Source organism: Ictidomys tridecemlineatus, chromosome 5 (genome assembly GCF_052094955.1).
Source record: "Ictidomys tridecemlineatus isolate mIctTri1 chromosome 5, mIctTri1.hap1, whole genome shotgun sequence".
NCBI lineage: Eukaryota > Metazoa > Chordata > Mammalia > Rodentia > Sciuridae > Ictidomys > Ictidomys tridecemlineatus.
The window spans coordinates 110,255,599-110,271,983 of NC_135481.1; the positions used below are offsets into that span (position 1 = coordinate 110,255,599).

Below are 16,385 nucleotides of genomic sequence, written 5' to 3' on the forward strand. Positions count from 1 at the left end.
ACTGCCCAGGTTGTTCCCAGCCTGTGAGGGTGCCCCTGACAGGTCATACAGAAACCCACACATCCAGACTGATTCTCTCTGCTACTGGGGAAAAAGGAGCAGTTAAAATCCCCCCTTTTATTAGTTCTAAAGTGCTCGGGAATCTCTCACGCAGTGAGAGCCAAAAGCATAAATGGCACCTACAGACTAAGCTCAACCTCGACTGGGAAGAAAGTGGAGTCAGATCATTCCTGGACCCAAATTTCTGGACATTCTGGGAGAACACAGCAGACACCTCTACAGCCATCTGAGGCAGACAAGGCCGTTCCCCGGTCAGCAGAGGAGATGGCAGGGGTGGCCACCAAAGCCGCCATGTCTGATGTGCTACTGTAGGTCTGTCTTACAGAAATTAGCTAAGAATACACTCGTAACATTGTCCCCTCAATGTATCAAGAAGGGAGTGAACCAAACTGGGGGGGAAAAAATCCATACAGCTGGTTTTTATCCGAACACAGAACACCATTTATTTTTAAAAAAACATTTATGAAAGTTTTCTTCATTTCTCACATTCAGTTAGTATACAGTTGGCATTTTCAAAATTCAAACCTGATGTGGATTTGGAATTCAATGAAGCACATTGGAAGACATCTGAGTGAAGGGGAAAAAAAAGTTCTAGCCATATGCTACTGGTGCATGAATTTGAATATTTGAAAGGTAATCTAGAAATGAGAATGCTTCCAATTCTCCTTACCAACAACATTAATTCATAGCAACCACACGTGTGTGTCGTAGACAGAGCTGCTTCCCCATGTGAGAGACAATAGTGGGATAGAGCCCGGGGCTGGCCTTGTAGTACCGCCCGGCTAAGTCACAAGCATGGGTCACTGGACATCCAGCAGCTGTCTGGTCACTGGTGAGGGGGGCATCGTGACTCTGGCCTCACTGGGTACATTAACACACAAGAGAGTTTCTCAGATATTCAAGTTTGGTTAACGATTGGATGAGAAGCCAGAGGACTGCTCAGATGGGCCACTTTCAGAGACACCAGAAAACAGACCTCTCCTATTAAGGATGTGCTCCTTAGGTCTTTCTGTTTATCTACACAGCCACAGAGGAAATGACCAGAGCCAACCACACAGCAGGGACTTTCCCCCTAGCTCTGACACTTGTTTACACCCTGACTGGGATGGGAGGAGAGCCCGTGTTCTAGCTGGGAGGTTCCCTGACAGCGCTCAGTCAGCCCTGCTCACCTTGTCCCCAGGCCAGGCCTCTAACTGGGTCATTCTGTCAGAGAATATACAAAGCAAGTGGTCACATGCATTGCTGATCCACTCATGTGCATTCAGGGGACACTCACTCACACAAAACCAGAATCCATAGCACGATGCCAGCTCGCTCTCCAAGCCACCTGTCAGGGACCCCCGACCTGTGTGTTCACATAGGCTGCTACAACACCAGGGGGGAGTCCAGATGCTGAACATCCTGCTTCCTGTGCTTTGGAAATGGAAGGGGATGGCAAGACTTGAGAGAGGTAAGCAAACCTTCATTACCTTGTTGATAAGACGGGAGAACAAAACTGACGGCTTTGCTCCTGTCCATATACAAACGGACTAACACTCCTACCTGCCACGGATTAGGGAGATGTGTTCTTCCCAGAAGCATTAGAGAGGGCCAGAATAGGGCCAAGAGCCACAGCTCTGTGTGACAAGGGGAGTCGCATGTCCACCACAGCCCCATTTTGCCACCAGGGTCTCTACCTCACGCCCCCACCATCCTAGCACAGACCTGAAGATAAGGGAAGCCCCAGGTCTGTCAGGGAGAAGTCTCTGTGGAGTGGATGCACAATGGTTAGCAGAGACCCTCTTCTCAGCCTGCACCTTTTATAAGGTGACGCTTTAACCATGTCTCTACTCTCACCAGAGTGAACTCCCTCGGCTGCAGGGCCAGGTGTTACCACCTCTGCAGAGCAACCGGCCTCTCTGGCCAGGAGTTTCTGAAGCAGATGTGAGCTAGTCAGAAAGCACTGTCTTCCTCACCAGGGCCGCCTGCATCCCAGAGATCTAGGGTGATCTCCACCCCGGGCTGTGAAATACAATCTAGGGTGGGACAAAGGCCTGGAAGAGATGTGCCTGTGTTATGCTTAGCTCCCTGAATGCTTTCCGCCTGGCTGAGTTGTGATGGTGGAATCTTATCTCTGCAGCCTAATGCGGTGTGACCAAGGGAGTTTTTGTTGTTGTTTGCTTTGGTCTGTAGGTTGCCTAAAATTACACAGCTAGTAAACTGCTGTCCCTGCACCTACCTGCTCTCCACAGCATGGACAACAGCTGATTAAGGAGTCCATCAGGTTAAGCCTGAAAGTCCCCAGGAAGCACAATGGCAAAGGTTTGAGAAACTCCAAGCTCTGGCCAACTCCAGGCTAATTTGGGATTCCAAAGTGGTAAGGTAAGACGCGGTGCCATTGGAGCTATGGAGTTGCCCCACTAGTAAAGACTGTTTCCCACCACGGCCTTTCGCAAGCCAGAAAACATTTGAAAAACTGGAGAATTTGACTACATCCAGAAACTGGCACTGAGTAATCACTCCATGGTTGAGCAAGTGCTTTGCTGAAAAAGGTCTATTGGATGACAAACCATACATCAACTTGCCTTCGCTTTATTGGAAGGAGAAATTCTAAACAGATTCTGAAAGAGATCAACCCTAACTTTATTTAGGTCACGCTGCTGACACACACAAATAATGGGAAGAGTGTGACTAATTGAGAAACGGCAAGGAAAGGTCAATGCCTAGTTTATTTCTTAACTCACAATAATGTGAGTAACACTCGTAGGCATTTGCACTATCCACTCCTCGATGCTGTGCAGCCGTTAAAGGAACAGAAGTAGGGAGGTTCATTTAAACTCATTTTTTTTTTTAAATAAAAAAGCTCTGCCAGTACATGGCGACTTAAACCTGAAAACCACACATTTCAGAACAGCTCTCAAATGCATTTAGATAATGAAGCCTCAATAACCTCCCTGTGCAGGAGAAATGATTATAACCCCCATTTTATCAATAAGCAGCTGGATATTCTTGCATGTGAAGTGATCTGCCCAAAGTCCCTCATTAGTTAATGATAGTTGAGCCAGAATTAGACTGTGAGTCTCCAGGCTCCGTACCAAGGGCACGGGGCTCTGTGGTCTCGGGAGGATAGGCCAAGTATAAGATGCTCAATCCAAGCAATACTTGTGTTTTATTATGGACTGTGCAATTCCTATGTTTATTATGATCACTGATGTCCACGTACCCCCGAAGGCAACCAACCTTCCTGTATCTGGATCCCTGCATCTAGATCTATAAAGGACTCAGCAGGAAATGATGGGAACTTGATCTATTGGTGACTCACAAGGCCTGTGGCTCCGTTCAGAGCGAATTCCCTGCTGAAGGTGGGGAGCAGCATTTGAGCGTACAGGGAAGGCAGCACCGTGCTCTGGCACTCTGTACATTGGCAACCTTTGGCTAGGAGGAAAGATCATCTTCTCTGAGCACACTGAAGAAAGACAGCCCAGGGACGCCACAAAGCCCGGGGGACCAGGCTGTGGATACACTTCCCCGTCTACACACCCCGGGGGAGTGTTTGGTCTGATGGATGGCGAAGGTGGTGTTGAACATGGTACTCACTCAGAGACACTGAAGAGCCTGGGGAAGCACAGAACGCCCGTGTCACCCTCATCTTGCGGGGGGGAAAAAACTACAAGGGAAATGAGGCCAACCCAGATCATAAGTGGATATGCTTCGAGTAGCCCCCGGGGCTTCTGAACACCAAGCGGAAGCCTGTCAGACATTAATGTGCCCACGGACCAGCAGGTTCTGCTTCAGCCTGGCTCAGGTGGGGCTGAGATTCTGCATTCCAAATAAGCACTAAAGGGATGATTTCCATGCTGAGTAGCAGGATCTAGAATACCACGACCTTCCGTGCCCTTGTAATTTCAGGCCTCCCCCTCACCCCATCCCCCATGCTCATGACAGGCTCCTACATCCTGCCATATGCACATCCACCCATTTCACTGGTATGAGCTCATCCTCTATCTCACTCTGTGCCACCTTGGACTGGGCTACTTCATGATGGCTGTCCCCTCTGCCTAGTAACTCTTCTGCTCCATGACTAACTGCCATGACCCCTCAGCTCCTCCAGTGCAGAACCAACCCTGCCCCCTGCTTGAAAGCACTGCCCCCACTCTTGTATCCCTGTACCCCTCCCTGTCCACGTTCTCCACAGCACTTACCACTATTTTAAAATTTCATCCATGAATTGGCTTAGCTCACGGTCCACCTCACACCTGCCTGTCGAGCACAGAAGACAAGCATTTTGTCTTGTTCATGGCTGGATCCCAGTGTGTGGCATCTAATAGGCACTTCAATATTTGTTAAATGAAGAAAGAATTTAACTTCTAATGAAAATCTTCAAGTGCCTACCATCCTCCTCAAGGACTCCGAGGAACGGTTTGCTTACAACGGATGTGAATGATTGTTTTTCTTAACTGAACACAGCACCTCGGGATTTCCTAAGGATCTGTTGTTAAAGACTACAGATTCTCTCCTGTACCCCTCACAGGACCCACACAGATGGGGGCATATCAAAATCAACAGGCAGATCACCCCAGGAAAGGGTCCTACTCCCACCCATGGAGCAAAGCAGGAAGCAGGACAGGAATGTGCCCGTGGTGCACACGATGACTCCAAGGCTCAGGAAGTGATGGGCCTGCTGGGGTCTCACTGCCAGGTCTTGGTAAGGCTGGGACCGGAACCTAGGCCTGGCTCCTAAGTTACTCCTCTGCTCCCCTTTACAAACAGAAGTTGGCGGCTGGGTCGAGAGTGGTTTCAGTACACAACTCAGGACGGGGACCCTGAAGAAGTCTAATGATATCCATGGAATCACAGAAACTCTTCCTGGGAGTCAGTCCTGTGTGTGCATCAACAGTGGCTACTGGTAAACAGAGGACCCTGTCCAGTGTGAGGCCAGTACCCACACTGCCCTTGAGCCTGGCTGTGCCTCTCACCATGTACACCCGAGACAGGTGGGCATGTGGGAAGCTCCGCATTAACCACAGCACAGTTCCATTCCCCGAGACAGGACATTTTTAGAGCTTAGAGATTACAATTTTAAAGTTGCAGGTGGAAATGTGTGACCAAGTTTACTACCACCTGCCCTTCTCTAAAGGTTTCTCTCTCTCCCACTCCATCCCAAGTAAGCCCATGTGTCAGGGCAGGTCTGGAGGCGTTCCTGAGTGTCAAGAGGATTGCTGACTCACATTCAATTCACCCCTAGGGCCAGCGTCCCCAGAAGAAAGACCTGCCTAGTTCACGATTCACATTGTGCCTTAGAGTCCAGTTTGCCCCGAAGCTGCGTTGGAGGGCAGCTTGGGTGCTGGGTTTGCAGTGGACACACAGACCTCTCTGCTTAGCTAGAGCCACCTGTGCACATGCAGAACTGGCTTCTGGGAAAATCCAAGTTAGAGGTCATCCTTCAAGACACTGGAACTCAATGCGCCCAGGGTGTGGTGCGATTTTGCAGTCCCGATATGAACAGCGTGGATAAAAAGGACAGTTTGTGGCCTGTTTCATAACGGCTCACTCCTGTTCCCAGCTATCTGCCTACAGCGAAGAACACACAATTCTGTCTGCACCCTCCTGAGCAGGGCATGAAGCCACAGTGAGGAGCTGGTCTGGGAACTGCCTGGGAACTGAAGGAAAGAATGACTTTCTCTACGTTCCGTTCATGGGACCTATGAATTCAACAAACCAGAGAGAGAGATTACTAAGAGAAAAAGCATGTACATTTAATTTCATGTTAATATTTTTACAAGGAAAGGAAATGAAAACCCTAAAGAAGTGGTTGGACCCAGGGGCTTATATACTGCCTTAACAAAAGCAATAAATTGTGGAGATAGGATAAGACAAAGAAAAACTGGGTGTAGTGTGGGGTGGTAAATTATGGGAAAGTCACTAGGGAATATGTGGGAAAAATTAATGGAAGATAAGGCTTATTCTAGTGAGAACTGGTACAAACTCATCTGATATAAGCTCCTCCCCTTCTCCAATGATAAAAATGTTATCCTCCTGGTTCAGGGAGGGCACTTTTCTTCCAAGAAATATATGCTCTGACTTGAGATAGAAAGAAGAAGGGCAGAGAACCCTCCTGCACTTGCTAATTCTCAACTGCCTTCAGCCTGAATAATCAAGGTGTCCAAATGACATACTTTGGGGCCTGTTCTGACTCCTGCAGGGCTGAGAAGCCAGCACTGTTGGGTAGCAGGGGGCAGACTTTCACATGTCAAGAAGAAAAAGAGTGAAATGTAGGAAGGAAACTAAGTGGTAGCAGCTTCCCTAAGCCCTGCTTCCCAAATGTGGCTTCCAGAGTCTCATGCTGTTCCCAACGCTATCAAGTTTTTAATTTGTTTCTAATCTCAAAACCTTTATCCACTGTTACACCAATGCCCAGAGTCTCACAGCCCCCATCTCTCTCTTTGTCTCTCTCTTTGTCTCTCTCTTTGTCTCTCTCTCTCTCTCTCTCTCACACACACACACACACACACACACACACTCACCCTCACATAAGAGAAGACAGTAATGGGAAAAGCCAGGTCAGAGAAGATGCTAGAAAAAGAAGAAAGTTGTAAGAAAAAGGAAGGTGGAGAAGAGGAGAAGCTGTCCTAACAGTCGGTCACCAAGCTCTTGACTCCCACCGCATGGGGCCAGATCTTTCCGGAACAATGGAAGGACCTTCTGCTCCTTACTGCACTTTTCTGCTACAGGTCTCAAAGGAAAGTAGCTATTGTAAATGGATTCGCCCTTGCCCTCCGCATCAATCAGACTGGAGACCTGAACCTCTGTGATTGTAAACCGATGTCTGTTCTCACTTGCTCCCTGGGGTAAACTTCTGTGTCAATCACATGCCAAGATGACAGTAATGTTACCTCGATGAAGTGCCATTAAAATTGCCAAGGAATGTCCCTTATCACAGAATCGGGGAGCTCGCGTCTTAAACCTTAGAAACAAACATCATCTACTGTTACCAGACTTTATTGACATGGAATCCGAGGCCCAAAGAGGTTGGTCAAGGTCACATACATTATTAGGAACAGAGCTGTGCCAACTGTGAGGACAACGCTCTTTCCGCTACTCACACCGCCTAGCACAACTACGTTTAATTTTAGCTCATCACACATTCAGCTTGCGCTTTCGAGGAATGTTATAGTCCCCACTCCATCTGTTCATCCTTCTACTAGCTTCTCTTTATTCAGTGCTTCCCATGCATGTATCTGATGCACTCTCCTTAAAAAAAAAAAAAACAGAGGAGAAGTCTGGGGGTTTAAACTGATCCCCATCTGTCAGTCATTTGGACAGCCCTGGGATGGCTCAAACATCTGTGGTTGACAATGCTCCATCTTCTTCTGAAGGGCTGGTTCTAGATCTGCAATCCACTTTGGGCAAAGACAGAAAAAATAAAAATTCTTCCAAGATTTACAGCCACTAAGAGTAAGGCCACCATGGTCTTCTTATGGCACGCACCATCACCTAATTAGGTTTTGCTTTAAATACAATTAGAACTGTTCAGGTGGAAGCTATCCAGTTAGAAAAGCATGTTTGGTTGTGCACCACTATTAAAATCATGTGTGTCATGAAAAGTTGAAGGCACAGGCCTGGGGATGTCACTCAGAGGTAGAGCTTTTGCTTAGCATGTCTGAGACTCTAGGTTCCATTCCCAGAACTGGAAGGAAAAAAAAAAAAGTTGACTCAGTTTGAACTTTTAGGGTGCTAAGCTGAAGTGCAGCCCCCAGAATGTTTCAAGGGTCATAGCTGTGAAGCGCAGTTGCCTCTGGGACACAGAAACAGGTGTGATCCTCATTTCCACCAGAGCCTACGTCAAGATACGCACCAATGGAAAGGGTTGCAGGGTTTTCAAAATGCCACCAGGTATGAGGAAAAAAAACTTCAGCAATCAAACAACCAAATAATTAAAGAATAATAGTTCACTTCACTGTGCATCTCAGGGAAGCAGAGTACATGGCATTATTTTTTTGTGAAGCACCAATACATGGAAGGGTGTTTGATTTGTGTGCAGATGTTGTAAGTACCAAGATGGCTATCTGAGTAGATAAATGCTTCAGGGACTTTGAGCCTTAGAAAAATGGGATCTGGCTAAAGTTTCTTTTTTCTGTTCTCTTGGTTGCTTTAATCTTTTCTCTCCTTACATAAGCCAGGTAAAAATGGATGCTCTCACTCTTCTAAGGTGTAGAAGTACATAAACCAATGAAATTTCAGGGATGAACACTTAGTGTCTCCATGCAATAACTGGTATTTCTGCTGTAACATCTGACTTCTGTGATTAAAATGCCACTTAGGGGCTGGGGATATAGCTCAGTTGGTAGAGTGCTTGCCTCGCATGCACAAGGCCCTGGGTTCAATCCCTGGCACACCACACACACACACACACACACACACACACACACACACACATACAAAAAATGCTACTTAGGACTCAGGAAACTAGAACACTATTTAGTGACCTTCCAGGGAAAGTGAAGCTCTATACTAGGTACCATGCCTGGTGTCCTATGGAGAAGATGCTGTGGCCAAGTCCTACTGCTCTTAACCCCTAACTGAACTGTTCTACTTACTTGGTCACTGACTTCCTGCTTGTGCTAACTCCAGGACGGATCACCTTTGGTTGTCTTCTTGGCCACCACCCAGGCTTTCAATGACTGTAGTTCTAGATACCGATTCTCCTGCTCTGGCTGAGGGCCAGGTTCTCCCACCTTTCATCCACCCCAACCAAAAGGGCTCATGTTCTCCACTCCCCAGGCAAGAACAAGGACTCTAGAGATGTGAAACGTTAAAGAAATGGAGGTCACATCCCATGGCTTTCAGAAGTTTACCATTGGGGCTGGGGATGTGGCTCAAGTGGTAGCACGCTCGCCTGGCATGCGTGCAGCCCGGGTTCGATCCTCAGCACCACATACCAACAAAGATGTTGTGTCCGCCAAGAACTAAAAAATAAATATTAAAAAAAAAGAAGTTTGCCTTGGCAGTAGGGCCATTTAAGATACAGGTGCCAAAGGGATGACATGGACAAAGAAATGGAGAGCTGTCAGGGAAACTGCCTAGGGAGGTGACCTGCAGGAGAGATTTTAGACAGGTGAAGGGCATTCCAGAGAGGAGAAGCACACTCATCATCCTTCTATACACTATACACTATACACAACCACAAGTTCACAATCAATGAATGAGGCACTTTAGGAAACAATGACATAAACACAGGAGACCTATGCTCACTAACACACAGAGCCTAGACCATGAGCGAACACTGCTGAAGCTCTACCTTCTTGGGAAACTGTTTTCTGCTTTCAACTCCTGTGCCTGATAGCAAGTCAACAGGGGTGAATCTGGATGTTGCATATAAGAGCCAAAGTCCACCCAGATATATTGGACACTAAGTGTCCAATTTCTTTACTGAGGCTAAAACCTATTAGCTCAAAACCTAGCTGGTGTCAAGCTCAAATTTTTACAAACTCAAAAATTTTTTGTAACCCAAACAAGCAGATTCTTAATTATTTAGAGCACACTTTGCATGCCCCCATAAAACGACAACCAGCATCAGCTGGCCAGTGACAAGATGGAGACTTTGTGTTTATATGTTTATATATATATATTTTTTGACTTTGTGTTTATAAAACCCTAAGAACAACTGCCTTTGGAGCCATCAGTCCCAGAGATGCACCATCAGGCTGCTGAGTGACAGACATCACCTAGACACAAACTGGACACCTTAGAAGCCCCATCTGTGGTCTCCCTACCTAGGAATTCCCTTGCCTTCCTCCTCTGACCTTTTACAAACTCTTGCTCTGATGGATTGCAAGTCTACAAATCTACCAAAGTGTTGTCTAACAAAGCTTCTATGTTCTCCTGTCACTTTCAGGTCATATCTTTTTCTTTGACCATCCCCCAATCTTCTGAACTCCCTATACCAGGCTGCTATGTTTACAATCCTGTGACACTTTTCTCCTGAGGCTGACTGGAGGATGGGTAACACCTGATTTAAGGTAGCCAATCAGATCATCTTTCTTGGGAAAGTGGAATTTAGAGAATGGAAAACAATATTAGACACCCAAGTATCCTTATAACTAGGTTCTCCCTCCTCCCTAGAAAAACTAAGTTTTCTTTGCAATGACACCATATTAACTAATTTTTAAACAGAAATAAAATAAATCAGTGTAGGGAAAGATTAATTTCAACAACTGGTGATCTAGGAGGACTATCTCACTCCAGTCAGAATGGAAGTTATCATTAATACAAGCAACAATAAGTATTGGCAAAGATGTGGAAGAAAAGGTACACTTATACATTGCTGGTGGGACTGCAAATTGGTGCAACCAATCTGGAAAGCAGTATGGAGATTCCTTAGAAAACTTGGAATAGAACCATCATTTGACCCTGCTATCCTACTCCTCAGTCTATACCCTAAAGACTTAAAAACAGCATACTACAGTAACCCAGACACTTCAATGTTTAGAGCAGCACAATTCACAATTGCTAAACTGTGGAAGCAACCTAGATGCCTTTCAATAGATGAATGGATAAAGAAACTGTGGTATATATACACAATGGAATATTGCTCAGCATTAAAAGAGAATAAAGTTATAGCATTTGCAGGTAAATGAATGGAATTGGAGAATGTCATGCTAAGTAAAGTAAGCCAATCCCAAAAACCCAAAGGCCAAATGTTCTCTCTGATAAGTGGATGCTGACTCATAATGGTTGGGGGAGAATGGAGGAACTTTAATTGGGCAAAGAGAGGGAGGGCAGGGGAGAGGGTATGGGGGTAGGAAAGATGGTGGAATGAGATAATATCATTCATTGCCCACGGTACATGTATGACTGCACATGTGGTGCGGCTCTACAGTGTGCATAACCAGAGAAATAAAAAGTTGTGCTTTATTTGTGTACAATGAATTAAAATGCATTCTGCTAACATGTATAACTAATAAGAACAAATAAAAAAAAGAAAGGAATTGGGAATGGGAAGGGGGCCTTAAAGAATGAGTTCTTCACAAGCACTCATCTACGAAGGTGTGAATGAGCAAGACAGGTACTCAAAGGGAAGAAAGTGGGTCAGAGAGCAAGAGGAAATAGTCAAACTGGAGGGATGGAGAGGAACCAAGGTGGGACAGTTAGACTGAGCCCCAGCATGGATACCTGGGGGTGCTTAGGATGCAGGTCAGGGGATCCCAATATATCCAAAGGAAACCACATTGTTTATTTCCCAAAGTCCTGAGGTATTTATAGTACATGCTGAGACTGGTGCTGAGGTGATTTGTCTCGTTCCCTCTTCAGGGAAGCTAGAAAACTGGAGAAAAGGCTGTGAAAATACAGCCTGTCTTCAAGAGAAAAGACAAAGGCAATCAAAAGGACTGATCTTGAGATGACTTGGACATCATAATTAACAGATATTTTAAACACCCACTAAAGCTAGGCATATGATGCTATTCTATGCCCATAATATTTTACAGAAACAAAAATATTATGCACACGGCATAAAAGAAAGAATGTTCATGATGAGCAAGAACTGACTGGAAGATATTTTTTTTAAATATGAAATTAAAATTTTTTTTTCAGAATGTGCTTCAGAGAAGAATGGAAAGGATGAAAGAATCTATGATCTTGAAGACAAAACAAAGGATTATCCAACCTGTAAAACAGAGAGAAAAAAATAAAGAATAAAAAAAATAGTAGACCCTCGGGGACCTGTGAGACTGACTACCCATCCATCCATCAGCATATAGCAATTAAAGTCTGAGAGGAGAGGAGAGGATAAAGAAGAGAAAAATAATAAGGCATCAAGATTATTTGAATAAATAATGACCAGAAACTCCCCAAATTTGGTTAAAGACAGACCTTTTCATATTTAAGAAACTCAGTAAACACCAAGAAACACATAGAAAGAAAACCACACCTAGTCATATCATAAACAAACTTCTGAAAACGATTTTAAAAACGAAACATGGCGAATGCACAATATAGAAGACCAAAGGCAAAGATGACAGCAGATTTCCCATAAGAAACTATGCAAATTAGAAGACAATGGGGGCTATATATGTAAAGTGCTGAAAGAAAAAAAGTCAAATTAGCATTCTATAGCCATTGAAAACAGCTTTCAAAAATAAAAAGGTAAAAAAAAAAAAAGAAACCTTTCTGATGTGCAAAAGTTAAAAGAACTCATCACCAGCAGATATGCACTATAGAAAACATTCAAGGAAGTCCTTCAGGCAAAAAGAAAGTCATAATAGAATATGGATATATACAAAAGGAAAAAAAGCACCACATGATAACTGCTATAGTGTGGACCTTAAGTATTCACCCAAAGGTTCATGTATTAAAGGTCTGCTTGCCTGGGAGGTGCTTTTGGGAGGCAGTGAAACCTTTAATAGGTGGAACCTAGTAGAAAATGATTAGGTCACTGGAAGTGTGCCCCAGAGGCAATTCTGCTCCCTTCCTATTTTTCTATTTTTCTCCCTAACCATGAGGAGAGTGGTTCTGCTCTACCATGTGCTACAGCCATGATGTGCCGCCTAAATACAGGCCCAAAGCACAGACTGAAGCCTTCAAAACTGTGAGCCGAAATAACCTATCTCTTTATAAGTATTTGTTTCAGGAGTTTTATTATAATAATGGAAGGATGACTAACAAAATAACTATATAGGTTAATTAAAAACACCTTTTTTTCCCCCCTTAATATTTGTTTCCCTAAAAGACAATTAACTGTTTAAATAAAAATAATGGTAATGAATGGCAGGGTTAATAAGGAACTTAGTAAAACAAAGGAGAGCAATAGTACACAGGCCAGGGGGAAAGATATGGTTATGCATTAAGATTCTCACACACTGGGGCTGGGGATGTGGCTCAAGCGGTAGCGCGCTTGTCTAGCATGCGTGCGGCCCGGGTTCGATCCTCAGCACCACATACCAACAAAGATGTTGTGTCCGCCGAGAACTAAGAAATAAATATTAAAAAAAAAATTCTCTCTCTCTCTCTCTCTCTCTCCTCTCTCACTCTCTCTTAAAAAAAAAATTCTCTCTCTCTCTCCTCTCTCACTCTCTCTTAAAAAAATAAAAAAAAAGGTTTTTTTTAAAAAAAAAAAAAAAAAAAGATTCTCACACACTGATTAGTATAATATTGCTGGAAGGTAGATGGTGATAAGTAAAAGATGTTTGCAGAAAATGGCAAGGCATCTAATAAAATGATATTATTTTTATGTTCATTAAAATGGTAAATAAGAGAAATATGACTCTTAAGAGGGAGATGAAGCCAGGCACGGTGGTGCACGCCTGTAATCCCTGCATCTCTCGGGAGGCTGAGGCAGGAGGATCGCGAGTTCAAAGCCAGCTTCAGCAAAAGCAAGGCACTAAGCAGCTCAGTGAGACCCTGTCTCTAAACAAAATACAAAATAAGCCTGGGGATGTGGCTCAGTGGCCAAGTGCACCTGAGTTCAATCCCCAGTACCCCAGCCCCCACTCCTCCAAAAAAAAAAAAAAAAAAGGAGAAGAAAGAGTCACAAAAGAATACTCAATCCACAAGGAGGCAGCAAAAAGAAAAAGGTAATAAAGAACAGATTGAGTATCAAAAAAAAAAAATTAACGAAGTGGATAGTTTAAACCAAATCAAATCAATAATCATATTACATATAAGTAGCCTAAATATCCCAATTAGAAGACAGATTGCAGGCTGGGACAGAAACACAAGACCAAAGCATATGTTGCTTACAAGAAACCCTTTTCAAATATACAGCCACAGCTAGGTTAAAAGTAAAAAGACGGAAGATAATACACCATCCTAACATTAATAAAAAGAAAGGTTGAATGGCTTCATTATTATCAAAGTAGATTTCAGGTCAAAGAACATTAGCACAGTAAAGAGGGTAATTCCATAACTATAGTGGGAGTCAAATAATCAAAGGAACACAACAACTGCAAATATTTAGACACCTAACAGGAGAGCTTCCAAAACACATGAAGAAAAGTAATAGAATTGCAAGGAAAAACAGACAAGTACATAGTCTAAGATTTTTAACAACCTTCTCTCAATAATTGAGAGAAAACTAGACAGAAAAATGAGGTAGTATACAGAAGCCTTAAACAACACTATAATTAAATGTATATCACGTCAAAAACAGTACACTCAACAACAAAAGATTGTACGTTAAAGAATGTATGGAACAATTACCAATATAGATCACATTCTAAACTATAAAATGTGTATTGATGAATGTGAAAGTATTCAAGTTCTACAAAGTATGTTCTCTGACCCCAACAAAATTAAATTAGAAATCAATTAGAAAATATCCAAATATTTGAAAGAAAAATACAGTAATTTCCCCTTATCTGGGGAGGAAACATTTCAAGTTCCCCAGTGGATCTCTGAAGCAAGAGAAGTATCAAACTCTAAGTATCTGTTTTTTTTTTCCCTGTACATACATGTTTATGATAAAATTCAGTTTATAAATTAGGCACAGTATAAAATGAACAATAACTAAAGATAAAATAGAACAATCATAATAACGATTATCATCTCTCTCTTTCTCTCAATATCATCTTGTACTATCTATCAACCTTAGCAACCTTAATATCTAATTTTTTTTCTCTCTCTATTAAGTTGAAAACTTTCACCTTTTCACTTAAAGAGAGCACTTTACAGCTTTTCACTGGCTTATCTGAATCGCCAGTCACACTACTCTTATGTTGGGGGGCCATTGTTGAGTAAAATAAGATGTGAACAAAATAAGATGAACACAAGCAGTACAGTACTTCAACTCTCTTCAACAGTGGAGACAGCTACTAAGTGATTGTCTTAGGTGGGTAGCATACACAATGTGAATATGTTGGACAAAGGGATGATCCAAATACCAGGTCAGATAGAGCTGGATGCACAAGATTTCATCGTGCTACTTTAAACAGCATGTGATTTAAAACTTATGAATTGTTTATTTCTGGAATTTCCTATCTAATATTTTCAGACCATGAATGATGGGTGGGTAAACTGTGGACGGTAAAGCTGCAGATGACTGGAGACTACTGTAACAAATTTCTGGATAATTCATAGGTCAATGAAGAAACTAATAGGAAAATTCAAAAATATTTTACACTGGATGAAAGGGAAAACATGAAACAGAAAATTTTGTGGGGGCACTGCTAAAGCAATTTAGAAGAAAACATTAAAATCTTGTAGTCCAGAAGAAAGGTCTTAAAACAATTTCAGCTTCTTCCACCTTAAAAAACTAGAAAGAGTAAATGAAAGCCAACACAAACAGAAGAAAGGAAATAGTAGAATAAAAATCAATTAAACACAAAACAAAAAAATAGAAGGAAACAGTAAAATCAAAAGGTGATTCTTTGAGAAGATCAATAAAACCGATAAATCTGTAATCATCATTGTTAGGGGAAAAGGGAGAGAAACTATAGTTATCAGGAAGGTTAAAGGTGATTTTTGAGACATTTATTAAAAGGACCTTAAGAACAACGTTATGCCAGTAAATTCAATAATTTAAATTAAGCTGAAAAATTCCCTGAAAGATACAAACTAACAGAGATCAATCAATAAAAGAACAGATAATCTAAATAGGCTTACAACTTGAATTTCTAGGTAAAAATCTTCCAACAAAGACGATTCTGAGGGGCTGGGGATGTCGCCTGGCATGCGTGCGGCCCGGGTTCGATCCTCAGCACCACACACAAACAAAGATGTTGTGTCCACCGAAAACGAAAATAAATAAATAAATAAATAAATATTTAAAGAATTCTCTCTCTCTCCCCCTCCTTTTAAAAAAAGAAAGAAAGAAGAAGAAGATTCTGAGCTTAGATAGTTTCAGTGGTGAAATCTACTAAACATTTAAGAAAAATAATAGTGATATATCTACACAAATACTTCCAGGAAATTTAAGAGGAAAGAATACTTTCCACTTTTTTTTAAGAGAGAGAGAGAGAGAGAGAGAGAGAGAGAGAGAGAGAGAATTTTTTAATATTTATTTTTCAGTTTTTGGCGGACACAACATCTTTGTTTGTATGTGGTGCTGAGGATTGAACCCGGGCCACACGCATGCCAAGAGAGTGTGCTACTGCTTGAGCCACATCCCCAGCCCAACTTTCCACTTTTTTTCTGACTTTAAGATACTATAATACCAAAACCAAAGATATACGGTGGACCAACCTGAACATACATGCAAAAAATTTAAACAAAAAGTTTAACAAATCAAATCTAATAATAAATTTAAATTTAAAAGATAATATTTGACCAAGTGGGGTTTATTCTAGGAATACAGGTATAATTTAACATTAGAAAGATCAACCTAGCTGGGTGTGGTGCCACACATTTGTAAC

The 16,385-nt window shown here is 42.6% G+C and overlaps 1 protein-coding gene and 1 long non-coding RNA gene across 4 annotated transcripts in view; one reads left to right on the top strand and one right to left on the bottom strand.

Moving 5' to 3' along the window:
• Foxn3 (forkhead box N3) overlaps positions 1-16,385 on the bottom strand; it is a 384,532-nt gene that overhangs the window by 287,985 nt on the left and 80,162 nt on the right. The gene's annotated exons all lie outside the window — the stretch shown is intronic.
• Positions 1,005-11,754, top strand: LOC144377915 (uncharacterized). Its single transcript, XR_013439204.1, has 2 exons — positions 1,005-1,510; positions 11,632-11,754. It is a non-coding gene; the product is annotated as an uncharacterized LOC144377915 (long non-coding RNA).